Genomic DNA, 26,355 nt, shown 5'->3' on the forward strand with positions numbered 1-26,355 from the left:
AATGCTCCAAGCAGATAACTGGAGCAATGGTGGTAAGAGGGGCTGCTTATATTTTCCACCATAGTTCCTGAACCCATATGATACCTATTGGGAGTATAGTACTAATAATGATAATTGATTTTGGGTATATAATGTGTCCTGGCAGTTGGCATCTTATCATTACAGGGTATCATCTCTGAGCTGGCACCTCAGCTGCACCTTCAAAAGACTATTTCATCACTGTCTCAGAGCAGCAGCTTCTGGGTGGTACAGTATGTGATAGGTCCAGTGGGTCCCATGGCCATGTGCCCACTACACTTCCTTTGCTCTAAAATGACCCCTTGGGCTGCCATCACCATGAGAAGAACATGCTCCAGGGAGCCATTGCCCTTCCAGCCTGGATTCCAGAATGGGACAGTTGGTGCAGAGAGAGAGCCATCCCAAGTATCCCACAGCCTGAAACAGAGTGATCTTAGCTGATCAGCATGAGCAAGAAATAAATGCTTATTGTATGCTATTGAGATTTTTTGCATGTTTGTTACACAGCATTTTTGTGGCAATAACTGATTGACACACTTCTATCTTTCCTCCCCAAATTTCTTAGTTTATCTTGTTCTTTCTTCTAACTTCTTAACTGGAATGATTGGTTTACTTATTGACACTATTTTTAAATCTCAAAAGTGCATTTAAAAATGTTATTTTTTTCCCCAGAATTGTTTTGTCCACATACCAACAGTTTTTGCTGTGTAGGCTCTCATTGTTATTCTTTTATAATTTTGTTTTGTAATTTCAGTTTTGATTTCCTCTAACTCAAAAAGATAAATTTTACTTTGCTATCCTTTTGATGTTAATTGTAGTTTATCACATTTTGGCCAGTGAATGTGAACTGTATCATTTCTTTTTGAAATTTACTATAATTTTCATTGTGAACAAGCATATGCTTGATTTTTGTGAATGTTCCTTGGACAAAAACAGTATGTATCTTCTGTTATGGGATACTAAGTTCTATTTAAAACTGTTAAGATCAAAGTCACTGAGAGTTCAATTAAAATCCTCCATAGCAGCTGCTATGCAATTAAATCCCTCCTCCTTCCTCTTCCCCTTCTTCATCCTCTTCTTCTTCTTCCCCTCCTACTCCCCCTCCTTCTGAATTCCATTATACTAAAATTAATATTACTACCTCTGCTTTCTTTTTGTTTGCATTTACTTGAAATTTTTGCTCTTCTTCTCTTTTCCAAATTTTTCTATTTTATTATTTTTAGCAAGTCAAACAATCAAAGTATATAGAAAAACTCAATAGTTTCCCTCTCCTTCCCCAACCACATCCATTTGAAAGAAACTTAACGTTAAAAAGTTGGTGTATATCTACCCTTCAACATCATTCTCTAAGTTCATAAATCAGTATAAACATGTTGTGGTAGGCTGAATAATGGCCCTCAAAATATCCAGATTCTAGATACTAATCTCTGGAACCTGTCAATGTTACCTTATATGGGAAAAGGGTCATGGTACCTGTGATTAAGTAAGGGATCGTGATTTGAGGAGGTTATCCTGGATTATCTGGATGTACCTAAATGTAATCATAAGTGTCCTTCTAAGAAGGAGACAGAGGGAGGGACTTCCCTGGTGGTCCAGTGGTAAAGAATCTGCCTTCCAATGCAGGGGCCGTGAGTTCGATCCCTGTTCGGGGAACTAAGATCCCACATGCCACGGGGCAACTAAGTCCGCACACCACAACTACTGAGCTCTCGCACCTCAACTAGAGAGCTTGTGTGCCACAAACTACAGAGCCCACATGCTCTGGAACCCTTGCGCCACAATTACAGAATCCACGCGCCCTGGAGCCTGAGCGCCACAACTAGAGAGAGAAAACCTGCATGCCACAACTAGAGAGAAGCCCGTGCACCGCAACTAAGACCCAATGCAGCCAAAAATAAATAAAATAAATAATAAATCCTAAAAAAAGAGACAGAGGGAGATTTGACATAGAAATGGAAAAGATGATGTGAAAATGACAGTAGAGATTGGCATGATGTGGCCATAAGCCAAGGAATGCTGGCTGCCACCAGAAGCTGGAAAAGATAAAGAAAATTCTCGTCTAACAACTCGAGAAAGTGTGGCCCTATGCATACCTTGATTTCAGCTCAGCAACACTGATTTTGGACTTCTGGCCTCCGGAAGTCTAAGAGAATAAACGTGTTGTTTTAAGCCACCATCTTTCTGCTGCTGTAATTTGTTACAGCAGCAAGAGAAAACAAATATATGTTTAAAATTTCCCCTTGTTAATTTTTTTTTACAAATATGACATCATGCTCTTACGGTGCTCTGGAACTAGCCTTTTTTCCTCTTAGTAATGTATCAATTACATCTTTAAAGGTCTATATCTATAGATCCTATTCTTCTTACTAACCAAGTAGTATTCCATAGTATAGATGTTTCAGAATTCATTTAAACATTCCTCTATGAATGGACATTCTAGTTGTTTCCAGTTTCCTATTATAAATAGTGCTGTAGGAAATGTGTGTGCATGTGTTTTTTATGTTGGAATTTTTTGAGGAGAGGGGACAACAGACTTATGAAGATTTATGGGTCAGTATTAAATTTTAATAAATGCCATCAGGTTACTTTCCAGGAAGGTTGTAACAATTCACACTCCCATCTGATTTGAATTTCCCTCAGTATAAATGAAGCTGAGCATTTTTTCATATTTTTGGGCAATTTTTATTTCCTAGTTTATGCAATGCTTGTTTAGTTCCTTTGCTCATTTTTTCTTTCGATTATTTTCCTTAACTCTCTGTCATAGGTTTTAGAAATATTTCTCTAGTCTTTCGATCAGTCTTTGGTTTTACTCCCCTTTCATGATATTGGGAGAGAATTCTCCCAATTCTTGCCCACACCTAAAGAAGCCTGAGAACCTAAAATACTCTCCTCTGTATGCCTTAATCAAGAAATCCCACCTGTCAGTTCCTCTAATATATTGGGTGGGCCAAATAGTGCCTTCGGTTTTTTAAGTAAAAATACACATTTTTCATTTTCACCAAGAACTTTATTGAACAACATGTCCACCCTTTTGTCCCACTACCTTCTGCCATTTTTCAGGCAACTTCATAATTCCATCTTCCCAAAACTTTTTATCTTTTTGAGCAAATAACTGTTCGAGCTGCCTTTTACAGTCTTCCAGGGAATTGAAATTTTTTCCATTAAGAGAATTTTGTAAAGACCGAAATAAATGGAAATCCGAAAGTGCAATGTCTGGTGAATACAGTGGATGAATCAGAACTTCCCAGCCAAGCTGTAACTGTTTTTGCCTGGTCATCAAAGAAACATGTGGGCTTGCGTTATCCTGATGGAAGATTATGCGTTTTCTGCTGAACAATTCTGCACACTTTTTGTCGAGTGCCGCTTTCAGCTGGTCTAATTGGGAGCAGTACTTGTTGGAATTAATCATTTGGTTTTCTGGAAGGAGCTCATAATAGAGGACTCCCTTCCAATCTCACCATATACACAACATCATCTTCTTTGGATGAAGACTGGCCTTTGGTGTGGTTGGTGGTGGTTCGTTTTGCTTGCCCCATGATCTCTTCCATTCCACACTGTTGTACAGTATCTACTTTTCATTGCCCATCACAATTTGTTTTAAAAACAGAACGTTTTCATTATGTTTCAGTAGAGAATCGCATGTGGAAATATGGTCAAGAAGGTTTTTTTGACTTAACTTATGTGGAGCCCAAACATCAAAGCAATTCACGTAACCAAGCTGGTGCAAATGATTTTCAATGCTTGGTTTGGATATTTTGAGTATGTCTGCTATCTCCCGCGTGGTATAATGTTGATTGTTCTCAATTATTGTTTCGATTTGATTGCTATCAACTTCAACTGGTCTACCCAACTGTGGAGCATCGTCCAGCGAGAAATCTCCAGCATGAAACTTCAAAGTCAAACCACTTTTGATACCTTCGATCCATCACGGCATCTTCTCCATACACTGCACAAATCTTTTCTTCGCGTTTCAGTTGCGTTTTTACCTTTCTTGAAATAATAAAGCATAATATACCAAAAATGTTGCTTTCTTCTTCCATATTCAATATTAAAATGGCTACACCAAAATTCACCAATTTTGATGTCTTTTTTTTAAATGCACACTGATATGACAGCTGTCACATACAATCTAACAAAATTGTTTCGAATGAAGTTAAAGGCAACTAAGTGCTACTAGAGCCATCCTATGGAAAAAACCAAACCTTTTGGCCCACCCAATAGTATTTTTGAACAGATATTTCTCCCTATCTCCCATTTTTAATTCATCATTGCCTGCCTGATGAATCTCAATGGCTTCATCTGCATAGATACTGAAAGAATAAGCATAGTATCAGTTAGTGTGGGTGAGGTTATACTGCAGTAACAAATGATCCCCCAAATTTCAGTGGCTTACAAGAAAGGTTTATTTCTCCCTCACACTGCATGTTCACTGATTATCTCAGCTAGAGCTAATGATGCAGTTGCAGAACAGGCAACTCCTGGTGTCAGTGGAATAAATGGCTTCTCCAAGAGCTGCCTTTATTGAGGTATAGAAAGGGTCTTTCAGGCAACCACTGGACTGAACATTCTTCACCCCGGGTTCAGAAAGAGGCAGGACTCCGCCAAGGCTGCTGGCTCCCTAGTCTTTCTCTGGCATAGTAAATTAGCACACAGACGTGTCCCTGTGCCTCTATCATAATGCTCTACATTAGCTTCTCAAGAAAGAACCTGAAGCATCAGATAAAATCCCTTTCAGGATCAAGGCTCTCTAGAAGAGAGAAGTAATCAAGGATGTTTGTTCAGAAAACACTAACTCAGCATTCTGTTCTTGGTCATTGTATCTTGGCTTCTTTCTCCAAGCCAAGAATTTTTCTGAAAGTTCATCCTAGTCCTTTATGTCTTTGCCATTCACCACCCTACTGTGTGTTTCTGGAGGTCTCATCTCTCTTGCAGCTTGATCACCATGTTTCCTTTACCATCACGGGGGTAATCATTAGTGCTACACACTGATATCTGGTTCTCCTCTCTTCTGGTCACATAGTAGGATGCATTTCCAGACTTCCTTAAGGTTGGTTCTGTGACTAATTCTGGCATGAATTGTGAGTAGAAATGGTGTCTGTCACTTTTGACAGAAGAATTTGTTAGTGTGAGGCTTCCAGAGTTTTCTCTTTTCCTTCTGGAAAAAGCCACTGATATTTTGGGGTTATTTTTTTACTGTTGCATAGCCTAGCCTATCTTGACTGAAACTATCACATACCTTTTTTCACGTATTTAAAGTATACATGACAAATTAAAGGCTCTTATAATAAAAGTCTTCAGACACATAATGGGTATAAAATGCTCCATAACTCTTAAGGTACAAATTTAGTCCCATGACTCTTGTCTCTCTAAATCAAATTTAAATTGGCTCAAGCACCCAGATGCCATTTAGGTAGAAAGTTCAGAATCACTCTATTGAGCTATTCCCACTTACCCTACATTGGTTTTTCTCAATGTAGTTTATACACACTCTGCATCGCAATCACCTGGGGTATTCGTTAAAAACAGACTCCCATAGTATTCCTCAAATCGGAATCTCTGGCAGGACTCAACGTGCCCCCAAGTCATTCTTATGCTCACTTCACACATGATCTTTCTTAGTCTGAAATCACCTTGCTCTACCTTGTGATTCCTACATGATTTCTAGATCAGCGTTATCCAATAGAACTTTCTGCACTGATAGAAAGGTACTCTCCATGTATACTCCAATACACTAGCCACATGTGGATACTGAGCTCTTGAAGTGTGACTAGTATGACTGAGGAACTGAATTTTTAACTTATTTGAATAGCCACATGGCTAGAGGCTCCCATATTAGACAGCACGGTTCTAGACTGTTACTCCTTGAGAGCAAGAACTGTATCTTCAATCTCTGTATCCCCTGTGTGCCTGACACAGAGTAGCCCAGTAAATAAAAACTGAAATAGGAAATAGGCCTGCACTACTTCCATTTTTGAGGTTCCTGGTATATTAAGAAAAGAAGAAATGCCAAAACAGGATTACAAAAAGTGTTTTCTGGACAAACATTTTAAATCTTTACATTTACAAAGCAGCTTTATTGTCCTATTCACAAGATAAATACAGGATTAAAATATTAAATCATAGACATATTAGTGTCTAAGAGCAATACCTAATAGTCATGGGGGTACTCAATTATCTTTCTGCCTTTGATTTAGCAAGTATAAAAGATGTATTAAGACAATGAATCTTGCTTAAGATCTTTCCATGTAACTTCAGTTAAAGTGTATATGTGCAAATATCACCAGTGAATACAAATCAGATCACTAATACATGAGGTATAAAAGGGTTTAAAACAAAAAATAATCATAGATTAGATATAGGAAAGCTAATTCTTCATATTGTGGCCTACTGGAAGAGTATACTAATAGAGGCTGTGAGGATAGTGTTTGGAGAATTTGGGATGTGACGTTTCCCACTTATGCTTGCCAGCCATTACTTATCTACTTTCCTCAGAAGAACAAAAGCAAAGTTAAAAGTGACATTCTTGGGCTTCCCTGGTGGCGCCATGGTTGAGAATCTGCCTGCTAATGCAGGGGACACGGGTTCAAGCCCTGGTCTGGGAAGATCCCACATGCCACGGAGCAACTAAGCCCGTGAGCCGCAACTACTGAGCATGCGCGTCTGGAGCCTGTGCTCCGCAACAAGAGAGGCCACGATAGTGAGAGGCCCGCGCACCATGATGAAGAGTGGCCCCCGCTTGCCGCAACTGGAGAAAGCCCTCGCACAGAAACGAAGACCCAACACAGCCAAAAATAAATAAATTAATTAATTTAAAAAAGTGACATTCTTTAGCTTTGCAATAATATTAAAACTTCTTTGAAAATAATTCATTGTTCTGTTGGTTTAGTTGATGTAAAACCCTAGAGAACTTGTAAACAAAACATTCTTATCAGCATGGAAGGATCAATAAGTTTTAACTCCTGCCTGAAGTAAGGGTAAGGGACTATCAGGTAGTCATCATTAAGCATAATTATCACTTATTTCCCTAGCTTTTCCATGATCAACCTGAGGTGGCTAGTGCAATAATACACATAATGTAGAAAATTATAAATAAATCTGAGCAAGAGAAAACCCAAATTTAAATAGAAGGTCAGCAACAAGGACCTACTTACTGTATAGCACAGGGAACTCTGCCCAATATTATGTAACAACCTAAATGGGAAAAGAATTTGAAAAAGAATAGATACGTGTATATATATAACTGAATCACTTTGCTGTACACCTGAAACTGCAACAATGTTCTTAATCAACTGTACTCCAATATAAAATAAAAAGTTTAAAAAGTACAATAGTGAAAAAATAATAAATACATAGATAGATAGATAGATAGATCAATCGATCGATCAGGACCAGGGAATAAGAATGCAGATTCGCAGGCCACAGTTCCTATGTAAGCACTAAAGCTGAGCTAAAACTTGACTTGGAGCTTCATGACAATGAAAGTGAAAAGGGAAACACATAAACTGGTTACATAAACTACTTGTCTGTAAGGAAGACACATCACTTACTCAAAGGTAGTCAAGCATTTCCTGACACTTGGCTCTGAAAGAAAATTCTCTCATGGGATTTTCCATAAGGAACATAAAATAACCAAGTGCACAATAGCTCTACAGCAAATGCACTAGTGGGCTCTGTGGAACTGTCTCTTCTAGAATCCCTTAATGTATGTAGAAGCCACAATATTCAAAAGACAAGTCAGTAAAACACTCCTGGTAGAGGGTGAGAAACGTTTCTGTGTGTATGAGCTCCGGACAATGTGGTCAGGGATGCAGTTTTCTGATGGACCAGCTAATACTCTGGCTGACTAAAAGCAGATACATATTGTTCAGAACTCAGTAATCTGATGAGCAGATGGTGGGTGGTTGACAGCCTTTTGTGAAGAGTGAGTCATCCCATTGAGATTCTCACCTAAATAGGAACATTTCTCTCTTCATGGGGGTGGACAGAGGGAGCCTGCAGGCAGTCCAGGCTTTTCCTTAAGAAAACCAATTCTTCAAAATAAGAAGAACGAAGTATTCAAGTTTGTAAAGTTCTATTCAATAGAGCAGAGGGTCTGCAAACTCACAGACAAGTCATGTTTTTTTTTTTTTTTAAAACAAAGTACACATTAGTTACCAATGTTAAGAGATGAATAGATTTCAAATCTGGCAAGCCCAGATGCTCGCACACCACCTGGCAACAATCTGCTGGCTGGGTGTGGAGCATTTGCCCACCCTTTAGGAATCTGAATGTCCTGTTGGCGGATGAAGATTTGGATGGAAAAATTTTCAAAGAAGAAATTATCAGTTGCTGACTCTCACTAAGAAAAATCTGAATAAAGCTCCCATGAAATGTATGGCTTTTAGCAAAATGACTGCTCAGTAAATCTACCTGGAAGAATTCCTTGTAAAACATACCCTTAAGTAAAGAAATGAATCTGATTCTGAGTTACTGGATCTAAACCAGTTAAATTTCAGGACATGTACCAAAATAATTATTTTAGTTTTAGAACAGGTGATCTTCATCCATTTCTGACAAATGCTAAACCACAAAATCAACCGTACATTAAAGTTAATTATAATAAAATATCATCAGCATTAAGGAAGATTGACTTTCTTATCTCCAAAGCAAGATAGCATATGTTCAAATAATACAAAAGTGGTTTCACATTATTTAGTTTAAAAATAAGGAAGGCTACAACTTGCCTGTTTTATGATACTTGAAATACTTTCTGATCTGTCTGAACACCAATTCTATTCATCTGGACTTTCAAGGCCACAGAAGTCCTGGTTTTATAGGATTCTATATTTAACTCACGGAGCTCAGCCTGAAACAAGTTCTTGTCCACAGAGCCAAAGCCTGAGAAATCATGCAAAGCTGCAACCTTTCTTTTAAAAGCAAAGTTTACTTTTTCTAATTATAAAATAAATGTACAATATCAATAACTTAGAAAATAAAGAAGAATTTAGACTGTTTTCCCCCAGGTTTTTATTTTGAAAAATTTCAAAATAAATTTTGACAGAATTTTATTTTGAAAAATTTCAAAATAAATTTCAACAGAATACAGATATGTAGGCCAAGGGTCCTTCCAGTTACTAATGCTGAGCCACAAATTTCTCAGAGCTTCTTGGCAGTCAGAGTGAAAGAAGAAAACAGCCAGTTATGTAATTCACATCACCTATAAGGAGAAAACATAGCAGTTACTCAAGATTAGCCAAGTGTTTCATGGCATCTGGCTGAGAGAGAAAAATTCTCTTATTAAAAAATTTTTTTTTTAAATTTTAAAATTTTAATTTATTTTTTAATTGGGGTATAGTTGCTTTACAGTGTTGTGTTAGTTTCTGCTGTACAACGAAGTGTACAGCTATATGTATACAACTATATGTATACATATATCCCCTCCCTCTTGGACCTCCCTCCCACCCCCCCCCCCAATCCCACCCATCTAGGTCACCACAGAGCACTGAGCTGATCTCCCTGTGCTATACAGCAGGTTCCCACTAGCTATCTATTTTACACATGATAGTGTATATATGTCAGTCTTAATCTCCCAATTGATCCCACCCCCCCTTCCCCCCATGAGAGAAAAATTCTCGTGTTCACTTCATAAAGAATACAAAGTGAGGGCTTCCCTGGTGGCGCAGTGGTTGAGAATCTGCCTGCCAATGCAGGGGACACGGGTTCGAGCCCTGGTCTGGGAAGATCCCACATGCCGCGGAGCAACTAGGCCCATGAGCCACAATTACTGAGCCTGCGCGTCTGGAGCCTGTGCTCCGCAACAAGAGAGGCCACGACAGTGAGAGGCCCGCGCACTGCGATGAAGAGTGGCCCCCGCTTGCCACAACTAGAGAAAGCCCTAGCACAGAAACGAAGACCCAACACAGCCAAAAATAAATAAATAAATAAATAAATTTATTAAAAAAAAAAAAAAAAAAGAATACAAAGTGATATCACACACGATAACCTTACAATTACTGCACTGGTGAGTTCTGTAAACTATGTCATCTAGAATCTCTCAATGTTAGCAGAGTGTGTATGGTATGAAGAAGGGCAGCAGCCTGGGGGTTAAGAGCATGGGCTCTAGAACCTAACTACTTGGGTTTGAATCCTGGTTCCATGACTACTAATTGTGTGACCTTCAGTAAATTACTTAACTTTTCTAGGCCTTAGTTTCCTGAATTATAAAGTACTGTGATTAATGATATTTCCTCTCTCAAAGGGGTATGAAGCTTAAATGAGTTAATGCCCAAAACATAGTTAAAACAGTACCTGGCACATAGTAAGCATCATCATTATTTCAGTAAACGCTAAAATAAAGGTGTACACATGATGTAATAGTACAGAGGACAGGCACTTAGACCAAATAAGGGCTGGAGGGAAGGTTTCCTAAAGAGAGGATGCCTGGTTTACTACTTAACTGCTGTTAATGTGACCTTGGCCCAATTACTTAAACTTGGTATCCCCACCTGCTAAAACAGAGATATAATATCAGTTACTAATACAATGAACTGATGTTTGTGAAATTAAATGAGATAATATATGAGGATTAGATGAGCAAACGGAAGAGAGCATGGCATGTAAAACAAACGTTTCCACTTGGATCTGGTGGAAAAGTAAATAAACTACTCTTGCATTCAAATTTTACGTGTCCATTTTTCCAATTAAAGGGTGTACTTAAGTTCACAAGTAGCTGTACATAAATATTCATTCAGATCACAACAAAGCTACCTAGAAGTAATATTAAACGATCAGTGGTGGATTAGCACAACTCTCCTGGGTTTTTTTATCACCATGGAAATGCCTTATGGTTACATCATTTTTGAGGCACATTGTGTCCACCTGAGAGAGTAGGTAAATATAACAGCTTGATTTCCATTTGGCAAAAATGACTACTCCCTCATCTGCATTACTTTATATATCCCTCATGTCACTTCATACAGAATTCTATTATAGTATGTAGAATACTGTGTTATAGTCACGGTTCATTCGATTTATACCTTGCTTTGTTTAAAAAAGAACTATGGCAATTAGTTACATCCTTATATGTTTATCTCCCTTCCAAAACTGTGAGTTTCTCAAGTAACTGTATCATATCCACATCCATAGTATCTGGACATAAGCTGGAACATAATATACCGATTCTCACTGTTTGGTGAAATGAGTAGGATTTGAAGTGTGCTGTTATAAGCAAATGAGTCTAATATAAAGTTAAGGGGGAGAGAGACCTTCAAGATGGCAGAGGAGTAAGACATGGAGATTACCTTCCTCTCCACAAATATATCAGAAATACATCTACATTTGGAACAACTCCTACAGAACACCTACTGAACGCTGGCAGAAGGCCTCAGACTTCCCAAAAGGCAAGAAACTCCCCACGTACCTGGGTAGGGCAAAAGAAAAAAGAAAAAACAGAGACAAAAGAATAGGGACAGGACCTACACCTCTGGGAGGGAGCTGTGAAGGAGGAAAAGTTTCCACACACTAGGAAGCCCCTTCACTGGCGGACACGGGGGGTGGCAGGGGGGAAGCTTCGGAGCCACGGAGGAGAGTGCAGCAACAGGGGTGCAGAGGGCAAAGTGGAGAGATTCCCGCACAAAGGATCAGTGTCAACCAGCACTCACCAGCCCAAGAGGCTTGTCTGCTCACCTGCCGGGGCGGGCGGGGGCTGGGAGCTGAGGCTCGGGCTTCGGAGGTCGGATCCCAGGGAGAGGACTGGGGTTGGCTGTGTGAACACAGCCTGAAGGGGGCTAGTGCACCACACCTAGCCAGGAGGGAGTCCGGGAAAAAGTCTGGAACTGTCTAAGAGGCAAGAGACCATTGTTTCAGGGTGCATGAGAAGAGGGGATTCAGAGCACTGCCTAAACGAGCTCCAGAGATGGGCGCGAGCCATGGCTATCAGCGTGGACCCCAGAGACGGGCATGAAATGCTAAGGTGGCTGCTGCAGCCACCAATAAGCCTGTGTGCAACCACAGGTCACTATCCACACTTCCCCTCCCAGGAGCCTGTGTAGCCCGCCACTGCCAGGGTCCCGTGATCCAGGGACAACTTCCCCGGGAGAACACACAGCGTGCCTCAGGCTGCTGCAACGTCACGCCGGCCTCTGCCATGGCAGGCTCACCCCACATTCCATACCTCTCCCTCCCCCCAGCCTGAGAGAGCCAGAGACCCCTAATCAGCTGCTACTTTAACCCCGTTCTGTCTGAGTAAAGAACAGACTCCCTCAGGCGACCTACACACAAAGGTGGGGCCAAATGCAAAGCTGAACCCCGGGAGCTGTGCAAAGAAAGAAGAGAAAGGGAAATCTCTCCCAGGAGCTTCAGGAGCAGTGGATTAAATCTCCACAATCAACGTGAAGTGCCCTGCATCTCTGGAATACCTGAACCTATAACGAATCATCCCAAAATTGAGGTGGTGGACTTTAGGAGCAACTGTAGACTTGGGGTTCGCTTTCTGCATCTAATTTGTTTCTGGTTTTATGTTTGTCTTAGTTTAGTATTGAGAGTTTATTATCACTGGTAGATTTGTTTATTGATTTCATTGCTCTCTTCCTTTTTTTAATATATATATAGACATATATATATATATTTTTCCTTTTACTCTTTTTGTGAGTGTGTATGTGTATGCTTCTTTGTGTGATTTTGTCTGTATAGCTTTGCTTTTACCATTTGTCCTAGAGTTCTGTCTGTCCGTTGTTTTTGGTTTGTTTGTTTGTTTTAGTATAGTTTATACCATTTGTTATCACTGGTGGATTTGTTTTTTGGTTTGGTTGCTCTCTTCTTTCTTTCTTCCTTTTTTTCAACTTTTTATTACTTTTAAATTTCTTTTAATTTTTAATAATTTTTTAGTTTTTATTTTAATAACTTAATTTTTTTCTTTCTTTCTTTCTTTTTTTTCTCCCTTTTCTTCTGAGCCATGTGGCTGACAGGTCTTCATGCTCTGGCCGAGTGTCAGGCCTGTGCCTCCGAGGTGGGAGAGCCAACTTCAGGACATTGGTCCACCAGAGACCTCCTGGCTCCACGTAATATCAAATGGCGAAAGCTCTCCAAGAGATCTCCATCTCAACGCTAAGACCCAGCTCCACTCAATGACCAGCAAGCTACAGTGCTGGACACCCTATGCCAAACAACTAGCAAGACAGGAACACAAACCCACCCATGAGCAGAGAGGCTGCCTAAAATCATAATAAGGTCACAGACACACCAAAACACACCACCAGACACAGTCCTGGCCACCAGAAAGACAAGATCCAGCCTCATCCAACAGAACACAGGCACCAGTCTGCTCCATCAGGAAGGCTACACAACCCACTAAACCAACCTTAGCCACTGGAGGCAGACACCAAAAACAACGGCAACTACGAACCTGCAGCCTGCGAAAAGGAGACCCCAAACACACGGTAAGTTAAGCAAAATGAGAAGACAGAGAAACACACAGCAGATGAAGGAGCAAGGTAAAAACCCACCAGACCAAACAAATGAAGAGGAAATAGGAAGTCTACCTGAAAAAGAAGTCAGAGTAATGATAGTAAAGATGATCCAAAATCTTGGAAATAGAATGGAGAAAATACAAGAAATGTTTAACAAGGACCTAGAAGAACTAAAGAACAAACAAACAATGATGAACAACACAGTAAATGAAATTAAAAATTCTCTAGAAGGAATCAGTAGCAGAATAACTGAGGCAGAAAAACAGATAAATGACCTGGAAGATAAAATAGTGGAAATAACTACTGCAGAGCAGAATAAAGAAAAAAGAATGAAAAGAACTGAGGACAGTCTCAGAGACTTCTGGGACAACATTAAATGCACCAAAATTTGAATTATAGGGGTCCCAGGAGAAGAAGAGAAAAAGAAAGGGACTGAGAAAATATTTGAAGAGATTAGAGTTGAAAACTTCCCCAATATGGGAAAGGAAATAGTCAATCAAGTCCAGGAAGCCCAGAGAGTCCCATACAGGATAAATCCAAGGAGAAACACACCAAGACACAAATTAATCAAACTATCAAAAATGAAATGCAAAGAAAAAATATTAAAAGCAGCAAGGGAAAAACAACAAATGACATACAAGGTAATCCCCATAAGGTTAACAGCTGATCTTTCAACAGAAACTCTGCAAGCCAGAAGGGAGTGGCAGGACATATTTAAAGTGATCAAAGGGAAAAACCTACAACCAAGATTTCTCTACCCAGCAAGGATCTCATTAACACTCAACGGAGAAATTAAAACCTTCACAGACAAGCAAAAGCTAGGAGAATTCAGCACCACCAAACCAGCTTTACAACAAATGCTAAAGGAACTTCTCTAGGCAGGAAACACAAGAGAAGGAAAAGACCTATGATAAAAAACCCAAAACAATTAAGAAAATGGGAATAGGAACATACATATCGATAATTACCTTAAATGTAAATGAATTAAATGCTCCAACCAAAAGACACAGACTGGCTGAACGGATACAAAAACAAGACCTGTACATATGCTGTCTACAAGAGATCCACTTCAGACCTAGGGGTGTCTGAAAGTGAGGGGATGGAAAAAGATATTCCATGCAAGTGGAAATCAAAAGAAAGCTGGAGTAGCAATTCTTATATCAGACAAAATAGACTTTAAAATAAAGACTATTACAAGACACAAACAAGGACACTACATAATGATCAAGGGATCAATCCAAGAAGAAGATATAACAATTGTAAATATTTATGCACCCAATATAGGAGCACCTCAATACATAAGGCAAATGCTAACAGCCATAAAAGGGGAAATCTACAGTAACACAAGCATAGTAGGGCACTTTAACATCCCACTTTCACCAATGGACAGATCATCCAAAACGAAAATAAATAAGGAAACACAAGCTTTAAATGATACATTAAACAAGATGGACTTAATTGCTATTTATAGGACATTTCATCCAAAAACAACAGAATACACTTTCTTCTCAAGTGCTCATGGAAAATTCTTGGGTCACAAATCAAGCATTGGTAAATTTAAGAAAACTGAAATCGTATCAAATATCTTTTCTGACTACAACGCTATGAAACTAGTTATCCATTACAGGAAAAAAGTCTGTAAAAAATACAAACACATGGAGGCTAAACAATACACTACTAAATAACCAAGAGATCACTGAAGAAATCAAAGGGAGAATTAAAAATACCTAGAAACAAATGACAGTGAAAACCCGACAACGCAAACCTATGGGATGCAGCAAAAGCAGTTCTAAGAGGGAAGTTTATAGCAATACAATCCTACCTTAAGAAACAAAAAATATCTCAAATAAACAACCTAACCTTACACCTAAAGAAATTAGAGAAAGAAGAACAAAAAAACCCCAAAGTTAGCAGAAGGAAAGAAATCATAAAGCTCAGATCAGAAACAAATGAAAAAGAAATGAAGGAAACAATAGCAAAGATCAATAAAACTAAAAGCTGGGTCTTTGAGAAGATAAACAAAATTGATAAACCATTAGCCAGACTCATCAAGAAAAAAAGGGAGAAGACCCAAATCAACAGAAATGAAAAAGGAGAGGTAACAACTGACACTGCAGAAATACAAAGGATCATGAGAGATTACTACAAGCAAGTATATGCCAATAGAATGGACAACCTGGAAGAAATGGACAAATTCTTAGAAAAGCACAACCTTCTGAGACTGAACCAGGAAGAAATAGAAAATATAAACAGACCAATCACAAGCACTGAAATTGAAACTGTGATTAAAAATGTTCCAACAAACAAAAGCCCTGGACCAGATGGCTTCACAGGCAAATTCTATCAAACATTTAGAGAAGAGCTAACACCTACCCTTCTCAAACTCTTCCAAAATATAGTACAGGGAGGAACACTCCCAAACTCATTCTACGAGGCCACCATCACCCTGATACCAAAACCAGACAAAGATGTCACAAAGAAAGAAAATTACAGGCCAATATCACTGATGAACATAGAGGCAAAAATCCTCAACAAAATAATAGCAAACAGAATCCAACAGCACATTAAAAGGATCATACACCATGATCAAGTGGGGTTTATCCCAGGAATGCAAGGATTCTTCAATATACACAAATCAATCAATGTGATAAAACATATTAATAAATTGAAGGAGAAAAAACATATGATCATCTCAATCGATGCAGAAAAAGCTTGTGACAAAATTCAACCCCCATTTATGACAACAACCCTCCAGAAAGCAGGCATAGAGGGAACTTACCTCAATATAATAAAGGCCATATAAGACAAACCCACAGCCAACATCATTCTCAATGGTGACAAACTGAAACCATTTCCTCTAAGATCAGGAACAAGACAAGGTTGTCCACTCTCACCACTATTGTTCAGCACAGTTTTGGAAGTTTAAGCCACAGCAATCAGAGAAGAAAAAGAAATTAAAGGAATCCAAATCAGAAAAGAAGACGTAAAGCTGTCATTGTTTGCAGATGATATGATACTATACATAGAGTATCCTAAAGACGCTACCAGAAAACTACTAGAGGTAATCAATGAATTTGGTAAAGTAGCAGGATACAAAATTAATGCAGCAGAAATCTCTTGCATTCCTATACATTAATGATGAAAAATGAGAAAGAGAAATTAAGGAAACAGTCCCATTTACCATTGAAACAAAAAAATAAAATACCTAGGAATAAACCTACCTAAGGAGACAAAAGACCTGTATGCAGAAAACTATAATACACTGATGAAAGAAATTAAAGATGGTACAAACATATGGAGAGATATACCATGTTCTTGGAATGGAAGAATGAACAGTGTGAAAATGACTCTACTACCCAAAGCAATCTACAGATTCAATGCAATCCCTATCAAACTATCAGTGGCATTTTTCACAGAACTAGAACACAAAATTTCACAATTTGTATGGAAACACAGAAGACCCCGAATAGCCATAGCAATCTTGAGAAAGAAAAACGGAGCTGGAGGAATCAGGCTTCCGGACTTCAGACTATACTACAAAGCTACAGTAATCAAGATAGTATGGTACTGGCACAAAAAGAGAAATATAGATCAATGGAACAGGATAGAAAGCCCTGAGATAAACCCACGCACATATGGTCACCTTATTTTTGATAAAGGAGGCAAGAATATACATTGGAGAAAAGACAGCCTCTTCAGTAAGTGGTGCTGGGAAAACTGGACAGCTACATGTAAAAGAATTAAATTAGAACACTCCTTAACACCATACACAAAAATAAACTCAAAATGGATTAAAGACCTAAACGTAAGGCCAGAAACTATAAAACTCTTAGAGGAAAACACAGGCAGAACACTCTGTGACATAAATCACAGCAAGATCCTTTTTGACCCACCTTCTAGAGAAATGGAAATAAAAACAAAAATTAACAAATGGGACCTAATGAAACTTCAAAGCTTTTGCACAGCAAGGGAAACCATAAACAAGACGAAAAGACAACCCTCAGAATGGGAGGAAATATTTGCAAATGAAACAATTGACAAAGGATTAATCTCCAAAATTAACAAGCAGCTCATGCAGCTCAATATTAATAAAACAAACAACCCAATCCAAAAATGGGCAGAAGGCCTAAACAAACATTTCTCCAAAGAAGATATACAGAGTGCCAACACACACATGAAAGGATGGTCAACATCACTAATCATTAGAGAAATGCAAGTCAAAACTACAATGAGGTATCACCTCACACCAGTCAGAATGGCCATCATCAAAAAATCTACAAACAATAAATGCTGGAGAGGGTGTGGAGAAAAGGGAACCCTCTTGCACTGTTGGTGGGAATGTAAATTGATACAGCCACTACAGAGAACAGTATGGAGGTTCCTTAAAAAGCTATAATTAGAACTACTGTATGACCCAGCAATCCCACTACTGGGCATATACCCTGAGAAAACCATAGTTCAAAAAGAGTCATGTACCACAATGTTCATTGCAGCTCTATTTACCACAGCCAGGACCTGGAAGCAACCTAAGTGTCCATCGACAGATGAATGGATAAAGAAGATGTGGCACATATATACAATGGAATATTACTCAGCAATAAAAAGAAATGAAATTGAGTTATTTGTAGTGAGGTGGATGGACCTAGAGTCTGTCATACAGAGTGAAGTAAGTCAGAAAGAGAAAAACAAATACCGTATGCTAACACATAGATATGGAATCTATAGAAAAAAAAGGTTCTAATGAACCTAGGGGCAGGACAGGAATAAAGACGCAGATGTAGAGAATGGACTTGAGGACATGGGGAGGGGGAAGGGTGAGCTGGGATGACGTGAGAGAGTGGCATGGACATATATACACTACCAAATGTAAAACAGCTAGTGGGAAGCAGCCGCATAGCACAGGGAGATCAGCTCAGTGCTTTGTGACCACCTAGAGGGGTGGGATAGGGAGGATGGGAGGGAGATGCAAGAGGGAGGGGATATGGGGATATCTGTATGTGTATGGCTGATTCACTTTGTTATACAGCAGAAACTAACACACCATTGTAAAGCAATTATACTTGAAAAAAGATGTTAAAAAAAAATAAAGTTAAGGGGACTCTCTAGGAATTTATGTGAAAGTCAGTCAGTCTGATCCTCTCCTTCGTTAGATGAGAAACCAAAGCATGGAATAGTTAAGTGATTTGCCAAAGGTTACTTAGCTAGTTAATGGCCAGAACTAAGAGTAGAATCTCAAACTGCCATCAACTAGTCCATATGGCAATCCACTATACTGACCTGCCTTTCTGACCCAAGTAATTTCGTGTCTATCTCTACTACCTCACTAAAGTTGCTATTGTTGGTCACTAATCACTTTTGTGTTGCTAAATCCAGTCAGTGCTTTTCAGCCCTTGATATACTTGCCCTATTTGTGGTCTCTGACTCTGCTCAGACCATATTGCAATTCTTTCCCACCTTGGTTTCAGGGCATTACACTCACCTAGTTCTTTTATCTCTCTGGCCATTGTTCCTCAGACTTTGTGGGCTTCCATTCATCTGCCACTGCCTTTTAAACTCAGTACTTCCCGGGGATCTATCTTTGGTCCTCTGTATTGTTTCTTCTATATTTTCTGATTGATCTCATCCATGCCTAGGACTTAAATTACCAATTATTGATATAAGTTAATGTCCTCTAAATCTATTTTAACTCAACTTCTCTCCTCATTCGCAGACTCGTGTAATTCGACTGTTTATTGGATATTTCCCTCTGGATGTGAAGGTTCCCTTCATCAAGTCACAGTCATCTTGCAGTAGTCTTTGAGGGAGCCTAATAAATTGCACCCTTTTTTCTAGATAAAACAGAATGCAGCAGGGGACCAACTATCATCTTTGTTACTGAATGTATTCATTTTCTATTGCTGTTGTAACAAATTACCACAAAATTAGTGGCTTAAAACAACACAAATTTATTATCTTACAGTTCTGGAGGTCAGACATTCTAAAATCAAGGCATTGGCAGGGCTGCGTTCTCTCTTGGGGCTCTAGAGGAGAATCTGTTTCCTTGCCTTTTCCAGCTTCTAAAGGCTGCCTGCATTCCTTGGCTCCATCTTCAAAGCCAGCAGCACAGATTCTTAAAATCTTTCTCTCTGACCTCTGCTTCCACCATCATATCTCATTCTCTGACCCTCCTGCCTCCAATCCAGCCAGATAATCCAAGACAATCTCCCCACCTCAAGATCCTTAATTTAACACACCTGCAAAGTCCCTCTTGCCCTGTAAGGTAACATTCACAGGTTTTGGAGATTAGGACATGAAAATCTTTCAGGAGCCATAATTCTGTATACTACAAATGACAAAATTAGTATTGGATATTACCTGTGGACAGAGAGCTTCCTAATGCGAAACTCTGGTATTAAATAGGCTTACTAACTTTGTAGCCCTGGACCAGGCACCCTCAACCCCACCCCCAGGCCCTGCTCCTGGTGAATCAGAAAAGAACACAAAGATAGTTCCCTGATGGAAGCTTTCCTTTAAGAGGAAAGTGATGGGATGGGCTACACCTGTCCCGTTTCTCCTTTTAAATTCACCAATTAGGAAGTCACTGCTCTAGGGAGGAGTGAGCTGGGGGCAGGTGCAGTGAGAGGCTAAGATCATATTATATATATTATATATTTTATTAACAGATGTCACTCTGTGTGGAAGGAAACATCATGAGTGGAGAATAAGTGTTTCCCCAACAAACATATCCATTTTTGAACACATCATCATTTTCCACAAATCCAATCATCCGCCTGGGACTATCACCAGCACTATCTAATACGCTGGATCAGAAACTTGTGGATAACCGAGACTCATTTTTATTCACATTTTGTTAAATGTTTCCACCACCTACCCCAGCACCCGTGCTAGAAACTTGGCTTACTCATTTATCCCTCACTCAGCGCTGTCAATTCTACCACATTAACAGCGCTCACATCTATTCCTTCCTCTACACTCCCACTGCCAAAGCTTTGGTTAAGGCTCTGATCTCTTCTTACCTGGGGTACAGCAATGGCCTCATAACTGATCTCCCTGCCTCAAGCTTTGTTCTTCCTGTTTATTTTCACTTCCATACCTTTACTCATGAAGCTTCCTTTGGCTGGGATTACGTCCTTTCCAGTCACTCTCTCCAAATCCCCACACCACAGTGGACCTCCAGTTCGCCCAAGTGCCTAGCAGAATTGACTGTCCAACATCCAGGATCAGACTTGAACCTAGGTTTCCCTGACTCCAAAGTCCATGCTCTTAACTGCTCTTGCTCGACTGCCTTCTCTTATAATAAAGATATTTTAAAGTCTAGTGAGTTTTACACTTTAAAAAGCACCTTTGCATACATTATTTTCTTTTAGCGGTACAATTCTTCAACGTAGTAAAGATGGGTACTGTTATTCTTATTTATATAATGAGGAAACAGAGGAATTCAAGGCCCGGTCCATCACACGCTGCTGCTGAGTTAACGAGTGTCATTCAGCAGCCTTACACATTAACCGCGCACTCAGCCCCTTCTGGTCCCAGTCCCTGGAGAACCTTCCTGCACTTCGCAGAAGTAGCCGATGGCGTTCCAGCGAGTCTGGACTAGGCCACTGCTGCCTCCACCACAGGCGCCCGGGTGATCACGGCGGGGAGCTTTCCATTTGCAGTGACGCGATCGGTGAGGCCATACAGTGACGTATAGTGACGTAACTTACCCGGAGCTAGGTGCCGGCAGGGCAGCCACACCCTGGGGCCCACTGCTCAGGAGGGCAGCGGGTCGGGCGGGTGGGGGAAAGCCGCAAAACCCGCGGGACCTGGCCTCGCGGCCCTAAACCCACGGTTCCCGCCTGCCAGCCGCTAATCGGTTGCTACGTGACGCCAGCGCGCAGAGGCGCGTGCGCGGCCACGGCAGTGTGCGTGACAGCGGACGCGCGCCGCGGCGGCGGCGAGGACGGCGGCGACGGCAGGGGCCGAGGGGGCGGTCGCTACGAGGCGGGTGCGGAGCGGGCGGAAGAGGCGTCTGTGCGGGCGGTGAGGTCGCAGAGGAGCATCGTGGGGGTGAGTAGCCGCGGCCTCGCCAGGGAGGTGGGGCCTGGCCGCACCTGCTGCGCGGGCCCGGGGCGCGGGGACGCGCGCCCCTACACGCTCCTCAGCTGCTTTCTCCGGGGGCGGGGAAGGAGTGGGGACGGGGGCTGACGAGGGTCAGTTCCTGGGCTCGGTCGCTGTGGGAAGCGGCAGCAGCTGGCCGGCGAAGAGTCTCTAGTTCTGGAATGTGTTGTAGGAAGGAGGTGTTTGGGGACCTCGGGGTGGCTCTGCCAGGCTCCCAGGCCGAGGACTCGGAATCCCGAGAAGCCAGGTTCCTAGAGCAGCCTCGCATCCTGCCTGAGACGAGCTGGCGCGAGACCGAGACCAGGCGGAACCGGGGACGCCGAGGTTAGGGTCCGGAAAGTTTGGCACTGCTGGGGCCCTCAGCGCCCCTGCCCTGGCTGGGCTCTGAGGCGGAGCTGGTTGTTATGGAGGGAGTTGTGAATCAGTGCCTGCGTGCGGCGTCAGACACACCCACGACCTGGAGAAGGTGATCTGTCAGTGTACAGAGGGTGCGGCCCACCTGTTGCCTAGTGTTTCCAACTTCGTGTGTGTGCGCACGTGCTTAATGCACGCCCCAAACTTTGTCGGCCCTACGCATTTTATCACGTTGTTGCTACAGGTTTTGAGGCCACGGGGCGGCTAGCCATCCTCAGTTCTTCCTCATAGACTCACATCAGCTGTTTTGTTTCCCTAAACCATGTTGTGCCTCTGTCGTTATTAGGGCCGAGGAAGTGTGGAGGCACCGGTTTTTCTTTTTCTTAAAAGTAGCACAGGCTTGCTATTTACTAAGCAGAAAATACAGATTCTGTTCAGCGTGTGAGCTGGAAAATGTCGATGGTCTGACAAGCCTGATTGGGTGCAGCTGATCGTTAGCCCAGTGCTTTCTTCTCAGTGCGCTGGACTCCCTCGTGGGTAGATGTGTGGCTGCAGTAGTGACCATGCTCGGCAGAAAGGAGTATTGGAGGTAGGAAGGAAGTCAGTCTTTTCTGACCGTTGATGAAGGCAGTGCCTAGAAACGGTAGAAAGACAGGCTATACTGAAACTTAATCATGATTTGTGCAAGAAAATTGAAGAAAATAACTTGTAACTTCTCATTCGGATCTAACATTCTGTGATTCAGTTTCATAACTGAGGATCTGTAAAGTATGTTGTTTGAGGTTCTTACGTCTCGGAACCAGTGATAACCTTGCTCTGTAGCTCTTAGGGTACTCGGAATTTCAGTATCTCTTGCGCTCTAGACTATAATAGCTTTTAGGACAGGGATCACGTTTGTTTTCTTCAGGGCCATATCTCCAGTACCTACAAAAGTGCCTGCCACAGAGTAGGCACGCAGTAGATATTTATTATATGTGACACCGTGGATAAGTCATAACACGCAGTTAGCTCAGTCCTTCAAATAGTTAATACATGTGCCCCCTCTGCCTAGTATTATGCTACATATGGGAGGAGGACTGTGGGATTACAAATGACATAAAAGACCTGGCTTTTTTCTTTTACGGGCAAACAGTCTAGCTAGGAAAATAAAGCATATTATATAAAATAATTATGAAACCAAATGAGGTAGTATGTAAACAGGTGTTGTGTGAAGTGCTATACTTTAAGTGCAGTAGAAATTTAGAAAAGATAAGACTTGTGGGCTGAATTAGTGAACTCTTCGGAAGAGGTAAGATTTCATCTCATCTTTGAAAGAAGTGTAAAACTTCTGTTAGAGAAGAGATAAGTCATATGTTGAGAAAAATAGTGTGAATTTGGTCATTGGGGGATATATTGCGGCAACTTACATGTCCCATGAGAGGGGAAAATTGGAGAGATAAGGTTTAGTAGGTTGGGGAGGGAAAGTGTTAAGACTAAGGCAGGCTCATCAGCATCTCACTGATAACAAGATGGAGCCTACTTTCTGGGAGGGATGGGAGTTGTGTTACTCAGAGTAGAGTCTTAAACAATCGTAAGTGTTATCATTACTTAAAATGAAAGGATATTATCGTTGAACCAAAATCAGGTTGTTGTATACCTCTGATTTCAGTACTAATTTGAATAAATGCCTCACTAATGTGCGTGTATCTTATGTATTTAGTCAGCAGCGCATGTCCTCATTTCTAAAATCTACCTATGTGCTTGGGCCGTTCCATTGGAAATTTACTGAAATGATTTACCCAAAGCAATTATCGAGCTACTCTCAGTGACACAGTTTTGCTTGGGATTATCTCTTATAGTGGTCTGAGGTTTGTAGTTACTGCTGATCCTGTAAAAAATAAAAATAATGTTAGCTGGGAAAGGAGTCTATTTGAAGAAGGATACTCAGAAATATTGACAAAAAGATTTGAGAAAATTAAAGATGCTGCTCTTAAATATTGAACCTTTAGTCTTTATCTTTTGTTGTTATGTGAGCTTTCTTTTGAGTGTTGCATAAACCTGAACTTGAATTGCTAACCTGTGTAATGTTGCAACACCAAATGTTATTTAACAACTCAGCAAATATTTATTGGGTGCTGGCTATGTCTAGGCACTGTGTTGGTTGCCAGCAAGACAAAGAATAAAACACAGTATACCTGAGATACCAAGTGTTCATCAGAGGGGACAAACACTAACCATGATGTGCTGTGATAAGAGTTCACCACTTTTGGAATGAATAAAATGCTGAAGGAATAGATCACTTTGGCTGGGGAAATAAATTGATAGAGTCAGGGAAAACTTTAAAGAGAAGACGGTGGAACTTAGCCCTGAAGGTTAAGTAGTATTTTGCTACATGGAAAAGGGAAAACAATCATTCCAGCCAGAGGGGAGAGTATAAGCAAAATTGCCGAAGATTAAAATTGAATGGGAAAACCTTGAGTTGTCTTTTGTAGGCTTCTTGTATGGCAGAAGTGATGAGACAGGAAAGGTATGGTTGGAGCCAAATTACAAGGGGGTCTTCCATTCTAAAAAGCCTAGTCTCCCTCCTTCCAACACTACCCCCGTGCTGGTGATAGAGAACCTTGAAAGGTAGAATAATCAGATCAGAAAGTTAACAGGCAGTTCATATGCAGAACTGCATGAGAGCGGAGAGGGCGGGAGACCAGTTAGGATGTAGGTGAAAGATGCTGGGAGCCTGAAGAGGGACAGTGAGAATGGATGGCTTGTAAAGGTATTTTAGATGTATGTATAACTGATTCACTTTGTTATAAAGCAGAAACTAACACACCATTGTAAAGCAATTATACTCCAATAAAGATGTTAAAAAAAAAAAATCTCTAAATGTTACGAACAGCTAGAGGTGAGAGAGAGTGAGAAGTCAAAGGTGACATGTCCAGCTCGAGTAACTGGGGATTATGAGAACACTAAATTAGAAAACACCGGAGGAGGAACAGATTTACAGTGGAGGGAAGAAATGATGGCATGTTAATTTTAAGGCCCATGTGTGGAGTTTAGAGAGGCCCATTAGGTAACTAGAAACTCTACTCCAGAGTTTATGAGAAAGTTTAGGAATAATTGTAATGTAACTGACAGGCTCCAAGGCTATGGAAGTAGTACCATTCTGGGACTTAGTATAGTAGTTAATGCTGTGGACTTTGGAGTCAGGAAAACCTGAAATCAAATCTCTGTTATGCCACTATTGGTTGGGATGGGTAACCTTGGGCAAGTTATTTAGCCATCTGTAAACCTAAGTTTCTTCTGGGAAGTGGGGTTAATAATATTTTAAAGAATTGTTGTGGAGATTAAGATGGTATGTGCACAGCAGTTAGCACAATGCCTAGGTGATATATGCTTAATAAATGACAGCTGTTGCTATTAGTAGTAGTAATAGTTACAGTTGCAGAGGTAGTAGAAGAAAAGATATTCCTATGCAGAAAAGTTGAGAGCGAGAACTGGAAAGGGCAAGGAGTGGAACTTTTGGAAATCAACACTTAAATCAAACTTAGATGGTTTCTCAAACTTGAGCATGCATCAGAAATACCTGGAGGCTTTGGTAAAACACAGATTTCTGAGTCCCACCCCCAAAGTTTCTGATTCCATAGGTCTGGGTGTGGCTGCTGAATTTGCATTTTGAACAAGTTCTCAGGTGATGCTGATGTTATTCCCAGGACCACGCTTTGAGAACCACTGATTTAGAGGGTTAGCATAGAGGCTAACAGAGAGATTGAGTTTGTTGGAGAACCCGGAGAGAGTTTAGAGAAGGATAAGGAAATAACAGCCTGCAGACTCTCTAGATCCACCAGTCTGCTTTCCAGTTCCATGAACCTCATCTCCTTCTTATTTCTGTTTTCTCCAGAATTTGGTATAATGCTTGGCACATAGCATTGTTTAAATGAGCCTTTGAAGCTTCTTAATACTGTCCTTGTGCATGATTGCACGTACTCACACACAGATTTCATTCATCCTCATATCTCTGTTGGGTCACAGAGAAGTTACTGTTTCTAATTTTACAGACACACACACAAACACAGTAACTACAGAAAATTTCTTTCAAATATCTGATGCATAGCTAGATGCTTTTGACTTTGTATTAGATTCCCCCCTCCCCGCCCACTTTTTTTAAATGTCAGAAAGTCCAATTTGCAAAATAATTGTCAGTAACAAGTGTCAAGATTACAATCTGTATCTTGTATTAGGCACTTTGCAGGTTTATAGGGTAAGCAAACAATATACTCCCTGTACCTGGGATGTTTACAATAGGATGGGCAAAACTTAAAGGAAAGAAACAGGGTGAGATATAATCACAGAAATGTGGAAGGAGAGGAACCAGAATATAAGGACTTATTTCTTGTATGCCAATATACTTTGGATCTTACATGCCTCATATACTCATATAGCACAAATGTTAGTCCTAATCTAT

The 26,355-nt window shown here is 40.7% G+C and overlaps 1 protein-coding gene and 1 long non-coding RNA gene across 7 annotated transcripts in view; one reads left to right on the plus strand and one right to left on the minus strand.

The window, feature by feature from the left end:
* Nucleotides 1–21,312, minus strand: part of LOC309637641 — a 30,765-nt gene extending 9,453 nt beyond the window's left edge. For 2 of the 3 annotated variants that reach the window (XR_014250712.1, XR_014250713.1), the window contains exons 1-2: nt 20,962–21,312; nt 18,943–19,098 (exon numbers count right to left, since the gene is read on the minus strand). This is a non-coding gene — a long non-coding RNA (uncharacterized lncRNA). Of the gene's footprint in view, nt 1–5,762; nt 9,215–18,942; nt 19,099–20,961 lie in introns of those variants that run through there. The other variant, XR_014250714.1, reaches the window with a different exon arrangement.
* Nucleotides 21,304–26,355, plus strand: part of BTBD9 (BTB domain containing 9) — a 401,355-nt gene continuing 396,303 nt past the window's right edge. For 2 of the 4 annotated variants that reach the window (XR_014250710.1, XM_082412537.1), the window contains exon 1: nt 21,449–21,512. The gene's annotated coding sequence lies outside the window, so the exon portion shown is untranslated. Of the gene's footprint in view, nt 21,513–21,638; nt 22,030–26,355 lie in introns of those variants that run through there. The other 2 variants (XM_082412539.1, XM_082412538.1) reach the window with 2 other exon arrangements.

The sequence above is a fragment of the Balaenoptera physalus genome, assembly GCF_965194825.1.
Source record: "Balaenoptera physalus genome assembly, chromosome: 11".
Classification (NCBI taxonomy): Eukaryota; Metazoa; Chordata; class Mammalia; order Artiodactyla; family Balaenopteridae; genus Balaenoptera; species Balaenoptera physalus.